The sequence below is a fragment of the Nelumbo lutea genome, chromosome 7, assembly GCF_056320005.1.
Source record: "Nelumbo lutea isolate HS-2025 chromosome 7, American lotus-T2T, whole genome shotgun sequence".
Taxonomy (NCBI): Eukaryota; Viridiplantae; Streptophyta; class Magnoliopsida; order Proteales; family Nelumbonaceae; genus Nelumbo; species Nelumbo lutea.
Window position 1 is genome coordinate 15,602,758 of NC_142690.1, and position 9,433 is coordinate 15,612,190.

At 38.2% G+C, this 9,433-nt stretch overlaps 2 long non-coding RNA genes and 1 pseudogene across 3 annotated transcripts; 2 read left to right on the forward strand and 1 right to left on the reverse strand.

Moving 5' to 3' along the window:
• The first annotated feature begins 1,020 nt into the window (after window positions 1-1,020).
• On the forward strand, window positions 1,021-4,664 carry LOC148845289 (disease resistance protein RPM1-like; annotated as a pseudogene). Its single transcript, XR_016101894.1, has 2 exons — window positions 1,021-3,988; window positions 4,540-4,664. The product of XR_016101894.1 is annotated as a disease resistance protein RPM1-like (transcript).
• A 2,445-nt stretch (window positions 4,665-7,109) lies between these two features.
• Window positions 7,110-8,315, forward strand: LOC148845290 (uncharacterized). Its single transcript, XR_016101896.1, has 2 exons — window positions 7,110-7,238; window positions 7,327-8,315. It is a non-coding gene; the product is annotated as an uncharacterized LOC148845290 (long non-coding RNA).
• On the reverse strand, window positions 7,225-7,931 carry LOC148845291 (uncharacterized). Its single transcript, XR_016101895.1, has 2 exons — window positions 7,728-7,931; window positions 7,225-7,511 (listed from the first exon to the last, which is right to left on the reverse strand). It is a non-coding gene; the product is annotated as an uncharacterized LOC148845291 (long non-coding RNA).
• Window positions 8,316-9,433: the final 1,118 nt, after the last annotated feature.

The following is a 9,433-nucleotide window of genomic DNA, read 5'->3' on the forward strand; positions in this document are numbered from 1 at the left end:
CGGCCAGGTCGCGCAGTTGTTGCCTGGGTGTCGCCTAGTTGTTACAAGGTGCCACGTGTCACAATTTCACTGGAGGGCCAAATCTGCCCTCATCAACTATGAAGTAGGTAATGAAGAAGAAATACAGAGTTGTGCTCTCACAGAAAACCTAAGTCCCAAATACACCCAATAGTTAATGGAGAAGAAATACAAAGTTATGCTTTCGCAAAAAACCCTAAGCCCCAAATACACCCAATGTCTCACTCACTCTCACAAGACTCGGACATTTGTATACAAGACAGAAAACCCCCAAAATACATGACTCTTTGTATTCGATTCGGAGTTATAAGATGAATATGGGTCGGGTCCATACCGCCCTATGCATCCACCACAAACCACTATGAAATTTTGACTTCAAGTTTTTCTCAAATTAATTCGGAGCGGATTTGTGAAGCAGATCACCACAAAGAATTCAAGACACAAACATAACACGTTTATTGGCATTTTACTGATGTGGTGCCTAATGGCATTTACGTGTCATAAACGCCCTCATTAAATATGTTTCTTGGATTTACAATCACACAAATACAAAATGTTTAATGAATAAATGCAAACGGAACCAAACACCATCTAAATCAAAATTCCAAATGTAGTTCTCCTCTCGTAAATTAAAAACCATATATATACACATTACATATGAAAGCTACTTGCGTACTACAGTGAAATAACAAGATTTATATGCACTATAATTATGGGCGAGATCATGCATTAATCTGACTTAATTAGACTTAATTGTAATAATTAATCTATAGATTATAAAATTAATGTGTATTCTGCATTCAAAATTTCCAAGGAGAAATTACAACAAACCATCTGAATTCTGAACTGAACTACGAGCCCTATCCATATTCGAATAGTATTTATTCAGTCTAAAGATAGATGAGTACTTAGAAATGAAATAAGAAGCAAATTAAATGCGAAGTCTTGTTTAAGAATTGCCCCTTTTGGAATTGATCCTTTTCTTGTATTCTTTGCATGGATTTTGCCCTGTGCAAAATTCTATTACTTTCATCAACTAGCTAGACTGGTGTATATAATAGAAGCTACAAATCAAGGTAGATGAAACTTCCTGTGAGTGAGAGTTGTACCAAAAAAACATAAAATTTTCTAAGAGCCAAAGCAGAGAAATGGCAGAGAGCGCCGTATCATTTCTTCTCGACCACCTTTTGGCCATGATAGAGGCGAAGGTGAAGTTATTGAAAGGGCTGCGCAAAGAAGTTAAGAGCATTGTTGTTGAATTGAGGACCATGAAAGCATTCCTGAAAGATGCAGATGCAAGGTCTGAAACCGAAGAAGCTGTAAAATTATGGGTAAAGGATGTCAGAGAAGTGGCTTATGATATGGAAGATGTCCTTGATGAGTTCATGTTTGGCTTTGCAGAAGAAGGAGAACATCAATCACATGGATTCATCATCAGCTATATTCACAAGATCAGCCGCTTCATCAAGAACTTTAAAACACGCCAGTCACTGGCCACTCAGATACAAGACATTAAAGCCCAAATACAGAATGTATCCCAGAGGAGAAAGCGATATAAACTCAAAAGCTTAGAACAAGCTCCAAGTTCAAGTTCTTCATCAGGTGCCATGTTCCATGATATCCGAGAAGATGCCCTTCTGTTGCATGAAGCCGATCTGGTAGGGATTGAAAAGCCCAAGGAAGAAATCACTGGGTGGCTTGTGGAGGGTCAATCAAGCCTTGGAGTAATTTCGGTGGTGGGTATGGGTGGCCTAGGCAAGACAACTCTGGTCAGGAAAGTGTACGACGATCAAAGGGTGAAGGGACACTTCCAATCCCATGTATGGGTTACTTTTTCAGAGTCACCAAGGATTCACGAGTTGCTAATACACATGACAAAGCAGATATACGAGGAGCATCACCAACCAACTCCTCATGGAGTCGAGACAATGGAGGATGCCAAGCTGAAGCAACTGCTCCAAGAATTTTTGAAGCAAAAGAGGTATGTAATCGTTGTTGATGACATATGGAGCATACAAGCATGGAAATCTATTGAACATGTTTTCCCTGATACTGATAGCAATTGTGGAAGTAGAATAATGATCACAACACGTTCTAAAGTTGTAGCTGAATCGTGCATAAAATCTCATCTTCATGTTTACACACTCAAAACATTGTCCCAAAAAAAGTCTTGGACTCTGTTCTGCAACAAGACCTTTCGGTCTTCCCCTGACCATAGTTGTCCTACACATCTGGAGGAGCTCTCTCAAAGCATTGTCAGGAAATGTGGAGGACTTCCACTTGCAATTGTGACAGTGGGTGGTGTTTTATCAACAAAGCAGAAGACTGAGATGGACTGGGAGATGTTTGACCGCAGCCTGGCTACTGAGCTATATGAAGATGACAGTCTTAGGAGTATGGTGAAAATACTAACCCTGAGCTACAATGATCTGCCATATCATTTGAAATCTTGCTTTTTGTGTCTAAGTATGTTCCCTGAAGATGAATTGATTGATAAAACGAGATTAATTCGAATATGGATGGCAGAAGGATTTATCCAAAGGAAAGAAGGGAAGACCTTGGAAGAGATAGGAGAGAGTTACCTCTATGAGCTAGTTAATAGGAGCCTTATCCAAATAGCAGAAACATCTGACTTTGATGGACGAGTCAAAAAATGTCGAGTCCATGACCTCATTCGAGAAATCATTCTTTCAAAAGCTAGGGAGCAGAATTTTGGCACCATAATTAAGCAGGACCAGGATGTCTATCTTTCCATCATAGTTGTGAATTGGTACCGCAACAGGAGGAGAGGATCACCCACCTTCGTTCTCTGTTTACGTTTAACGTGAGTACATTATCCGACACATTTAGAAGTGGTGCATTTTTTTCAAGGCTGGAGCTGCTCAAGGTGTTGGATTTGCGAAATGCCCCGTTGAATGAGTTTCTAGAGGAATTCACCAATCTCTTCCATTTAAAGTATTTAAGCTTGAGGAACACCAACATCAAACAGATTCCAGATTCCATCAAGAAGCTCCAAAATTTGGAGACCTTGGATCTTAAACAAACATACGTGTCTGAGTTGCCCATTGGGATCCTCAGCCTTCATAAATTGTTTACTACAGGACTACTGATTTTGCTTCTGGTACGTTTGACGAATATTTAGGATTCAAGGCACCAAATGGAATTGGAGTATTAGAATCCCTACAAAAACTGAGTTTCATGATAGCAAACACTGCAAGTGTCTTAATTAAAGAGCTCGGGAGATTGGTCCAACTGAGAAAATTGTGGATTATGATGTTAAAAAGGGAGGATGGAATACATTTGTGTTCCTCCATTGAAAAAATGAGCTGCCGAAAATCTCTAGCTGTAACTGCAATAGAGGAGAGCGAGATTCTTGACCTCGAATCACTATCTTCCCCACCTCGTTTTCTAAGAAAGTTAGCGTCGGTTGGGCGATTACAGAGTTTACCACATTGGATTCCTTCATTACGCAGTTTGAGCAGTATAGCCTTAGCGGGGGCTAAATTGAAGGATGATCCACTTGAAGCCCTAAATGGTTTACCCGACCTAAGAGTGCTTAGTCTCAGTGATGCTTACCAGGGAGAACAATTACGTTTTCAATCAGGCGGTTTTCAGAGGCTTACTTATCTAATTCTCAACAGTTTAGGAGGATTGAGAATGGTTACAATGGAGGAGGGATCACTGCCTAATCTCGAACGCATAGAAATTACGAATTGCAGAATTCTAGAGAAAGTGCCATCAGGCATTGAACGCCTCACAAAGCTTGAGGAAATTCTTTTTTGTAATATGCCAGATGAATTTCGACTGAAGATGTGGTATAATGGCGAAGATCATGCGAAAGTAGCACATGTCCCATCGGATAGATTTCCGAATTGGATTGATGGACAGTGGGAGATATATGATTTAAATGATACTGCAAGTGCAAGGCGCAAGCTCCTCTTGGTCCGAAATCTGGCTAACTAATAATTTGGTAAGTGCCCACCACTAATTCTTTTTTTTAGTTTAATTAATTTTCATTCCCCTAAAACTAAATTATAATACTTCAGCATCATTTTAATTTGTTCTGCTTTATTCTCATTTCTCAGAAATTAAAAAAAAAAAAAAAACTTAACCAGGGAAGATTACAAGAAAGGGCATTCATTTTGTTGCAAATTATAATAATCCTTTTAGTAAGGATGGATATGTTTGAACTGAGCTGAATGACCTTTTTTTGTCTTTTTGTGAATGATCATTCAGTTCAAGGTTAAAATTTATAGTATAATTGGGGTAGGTGTCAGTTCGGAATTGATGTCAATTACGGGCAGATATAAGTGTGTGAATTTTTGAACTTTTAAATATTTATAAAATTGTAATAGAATTCAGAATTTTAGATTAGGCCTGTCCGTAATAAAATAATAGGACAATCAATACTAGAATATGTGAGTTTATTTGTAACCAATGCCATTATTAATTATTCACTAAAAGACAAAATAATAGGACATTCAGCCTTTTCAGTCATTGAAATGTTTGCCCCCTTTTCAGATGCAATCTGCAACGGTAAATATTTGCTCGGAGAGATATAACAAGTGGAAGTGGATAGGAACATTTTCGGAATTTCAAAAAAAAGGTGGATTACACAATATGGAGATGGCCGAGTTCTTTATATCTTATACCATGAAAAATACAGTCCTTAAGGCTGTTTTTGGCTCGAGAGAGAAACAGAAAGTGAAGGTAAAAGTTGTTTAAACTTAAAAGAAAATTTCATTCCATCAACTTTCGTAGCATGTGCACCAATGACCAATCATACCCTTTTGGGTCTTTTTGACTTTTAACCTTTCCTTTTTGGGTTTTTATTTCTTCTCAAATAGGAGATGTATCCATGATGCATGAGGTAGGTATTCTCAGTTCTTATTATCCCTATTTTAGTATAATTTAGTGGGCCAAAGATTAAATCCATTAGGTCTTGATTAAGGATGTAGGTCCTCATAATCCTTATTTTGCCTCTCCATTAATTCCATTCAATACAACAAAACAGGATTTATGTAATCGACCACCCCCAATGATTTTGATGACAAGGTTATTACTCTTGCTGATTATGATGAAATCAGATGCCTGAGACCAATATTGGCCATTATTACTATTTTAGCTATGGATGATAATGGTTTCCAACATTTAAGGGTGTCAATGGATCGGTTTTGGATTGGACCCCATCCAATCCAAAATCAATTTAGACGGATTGGATGGACTAACAAGACATATTGGATTGGATCAATTTGGTCCAAAATATTTATTATATTGGATTGGACCTGGTCCGTCCGTAAAAAAAAATTATATTGGATTAGGTTGGATTAAACTAATGTCTGGTCCATTAATATAAGATAAGAATATAGGTGTCAATAGACCAGATTTGAGTTAAAACCAATCTAAATCAAAACGAATTTGAACAGATTGAATGGTCTAGACATAGAATCGACCGGTCCAAAATATTCATTGGACTGGATTGGATTCGACCAAATCCAGTCCAATTGACACCCCTACCAATATAGTGGAAAATAACCAAGGGCCCAAAGCATGTCCCACTTATATATAGGACGGATTAATTGGTCATCAGCAGCCCTATGTTGTTTGAAATCTATTTGAGAATGGGTCAAGAATACTCCATCTAAGCTACAATTTATATATCATGAACCAATCTATTGCCATTCCCATAATTCATTTGTCATATAAACAGAAAGTCATCATAATTTACATTGAATTTAATCCATCCGCTTGCTTATTTGTTCTGTTTATGATGCTTCATACTTGGCAGCCAGCATATGAGAAGCCTTCTGCAGCGTAATCTCTGTGATACATTGGAATGAAGACTGAAGAACAAATATGCTGCAAGGAAGATGTTATTTGGCCTTTATTCATATATTTCAGTAGTTATGGTTGGAGTGAAGATGTTTTAGTTCAATAATGTTTCCCATGCTGTAGGCATTGAAGAATGTTTGTGCATAATAAATTTGTCACCATATACTGCATGTGATCTAGCTAGGGTTTAATAACACTTGATAGTTAGGGTTTGATTTAATTTCTGTTTCTATCTAATGTACATGTTGCTTGTTGGGAAATTGTTCCTTGTAAACCCGTTTTATTTAAATCAATTGCAAAAATGTATTAGTTGTTTATAGAGTTGCTTGATAATTGCATATGGAAAAATGAACTGAACAACTGTGTGACAAAGTTCTTCAGAAACAGTGCAAATTGAATTATTTCATTTTCATCAATTACAAATTTACAATCAATTCTACCTGTGCAAGTCGATGAACCAGTAGTTAAAGATGGTCATTTGGCGTTCCTCCAACTATGGAAGCACAGGAGCAAACCCTTGAAACCATACATCATTTGTCTCTATTCAACATTTTTTGGGTATCACATATCACTCGGGGATGGGGACAAAGCAGGGGTGTCAATTGGACTGGATATGGTCAAATTCGATCCAGTCCAATGTGAGTCTGTTATAAATGGATCAGGTCCAATTCAGTCTAATGAATATATTGGACCATTTTGGATTAGTCCAATTCAATGTCTGGACTATTCAATTTGTTCAAATTTATTTTGATTTAGATTGGTTTCAACCCAAACTTAATCCATTAATACCTAAATCAATATAAATTTATTATGGATGGACCAGGTCCAATCCAATCTAATAAATATTTTGGACCGTATTAATCCAATCCAATATATCTTGTTGGTCCGTTTAATCCATGCAAATTGACTTTAAACTGTAGGGCGCAATTGAGGTCAACTTCAATCCAATGCCTCCATTTTCGGAGGGATATTGAATGACCATCTCAGCTACTGGACAATTGACCTAATCAGGAGCAGGTAACTTGAGAAAGTTATGGTATTAACCCACTCATTTGAATGAAGAATAAAAAGAGGTGGCAATATGAAGTGTGGGATCAAACGGGTTCTCATCCTCCCCCGACAGGTTTGCCCCCCGAAAATATCCCACGGACTCACAGCGCGCCGCGTGTCCTCTCACATGCGAATTAGACTCTCTCGTACGGAGCTAATTCACTTTGCCCAAAAGGTCATCCCCTTTCAGACTCTCACTCCTCTCTCTCTCTCTCGAATTTCATCCTCACCTGAACCTTCGACCTTCCATTCTCAGAACTGAAACCCGCCGGAGTTTGCCCCCTTCAAGTTCCGCCAGCCGACGCCGACAATCGTTCCGGCAGATTTGTTTACCAGAGGTAAGTTTCGTTCTTATATCTGTTTATTCTCAGTTCTCATATCTATATATGCAGTAGTCATATTTGACACTTATTCATTGACTTACAGGCTCATCTGATCCGATTAACCTCATCTTTGACACTTTTTAATCCTCAGAATGTTTGGATTAACATTCTTGCAGCTTCAACAGCAATATGTATCCCAGGATAGTTCATAGTCTGCACCTGTCCCTCCCTCTGCACCCAATACAACTTCAGCTCTTGTTGCTGCTGCAAAGGCCAAAGGCCTTGCTCCTGTGGGATCATAGTACAAGTGGGTAAGACTTTGGTTAACTCGTTACAAAGGCCAAAGGCCTTGCTCCTGGCGGAATTCGAAGGGGGATAAGCTCCGGCCGGTTTCAGATTTAAGAACGGAAGGTAGAAAATAAAATAAAAAAAAAAAACAAAAAAACAACGTATAAAAACGAGAAAAAACAGATATGAGAACTGAGAATAAAGAGAGAAACTTACCTCCGGTAAATAAATCTACGGAACGATCGTCGGCATTGACTGCCGGAACTCAAAGGGGGCATTCTGAGAACAAAAAGTCGAAGGTTCAAATCAAGTTGAAATTCGAGAAAGAGAGAGGAGTGAGAGTCTAAGGGGGAATAACATTTTGGGCGAAGTGGATTACCTCCGCACGAGTGAGTCTAATTCGCGTGTGGGAGGACACGCGGTGCGCTGTGAGTCCGTGGGATGATTTTGGGGGGCAAATCTGTGGGGGGCGGATGCAAACCCGGATCAAACCTGTATAAGTGCAGGCTCTCCGTTATAAGGTCAATGGACTTATGTGCACCTTGCTTTGCCCCCTGACTCCCCTCCCCCTTAATTAATACCCCTATAATTTGTAATTTTGTAATACCAATTTATAAAACTGGGGCAAACCCAGACACCATAACTGAGTGTTTAATCTTTAGATACTGTGATGTGTAGAAGAGTTTCAATGTGATCTGGACAATGGCCTAACATTGAAGAATAGCATACACAAGAAAATTGTCTTGTATACAGCGTAAACTTAATTAGAAGTTGTACCTTATGTGAATATATATAAGCTACAAATGTGGCGTGTTTATTCGTGATGGGTTACTTATATTTGCACCAAATCAAAACTCCTGTGAAATGAGGATAGACGCAAATAAAGACCATACCCATTCAATTAGGGGTGTCAATTGGATTGGATTTGGTCCAATCCGATCCAGTGAGTCCATTATAAATGGATTAGGTCAAATCCAGTCTAATGAATTTTTTGATCAATTCGGAGCAATCCAATTCAATGTTTGGACCGTCCAATATGTTCAAATTCAATTTGATTTAAATTGGTTCCAACTCAAACCCGATTCATTGATACATATATTCTTATCTTATATCAATGGACCAGATATTGGCTTAATCCAATCCAATTCAATATAAATTTGTTACGGACAGACCAGATCCAATCCAATCTAATAAATATTTTGGATCAAATTAGTCCAATCTAATGTCTTGTTGATCCGTCCAATCCATCCAAATTAATTTTAGATTGGACGGGGTCCAATCCAAAACTGATCCATTGACACCCTTACATTCAACTAATCTCAATCCATTATTTAGCATGTGCATTAAGAGCCCTCCTACCACTGATAATTTCCAAAAGAAAAACATCACCTTGCTGAATACTGTTGTGTGGAATATTACTTGAAATAAAGCATAATTGATAATTCAAAACATACTCTAGAATTCCAGATTTCAGTTATTATACAAATAATCTAAGGGCAGCGTCCCGTGCCTTTCTTTTTCTTTCTTTTTTCTATTATGTAAGGCAACTTTAGCTCCCATACAGTTAAGGTACTATGTGTCAAACTTGCGATTAATGGGTTAATCAATGTTAATCAATGTCAAACAATGCAGGATGAAGGTCCGTTAACCTTATCAGAAATATTTCCTATGCATATATGTTAATTTTATAGAGAATTGTTTGCAGGGCTGTTTACGGGTCGGGTTGGGTCGGTTTACTAGCATTTTTCCAACCGACCCGAATTGGTCGATTTACCTAGAAATGAAACTGAAACCGACCCTTTACTAAGTAAAACCGACCTGATCGGTTTGAATCGGTTTCGGTTGGTTTTGTGAATGATTCTCTCGGAATGAACAGTAAAGGATTCAAGTCTAAGAAGCAAAGGCTGGATGCCCAAAAATTA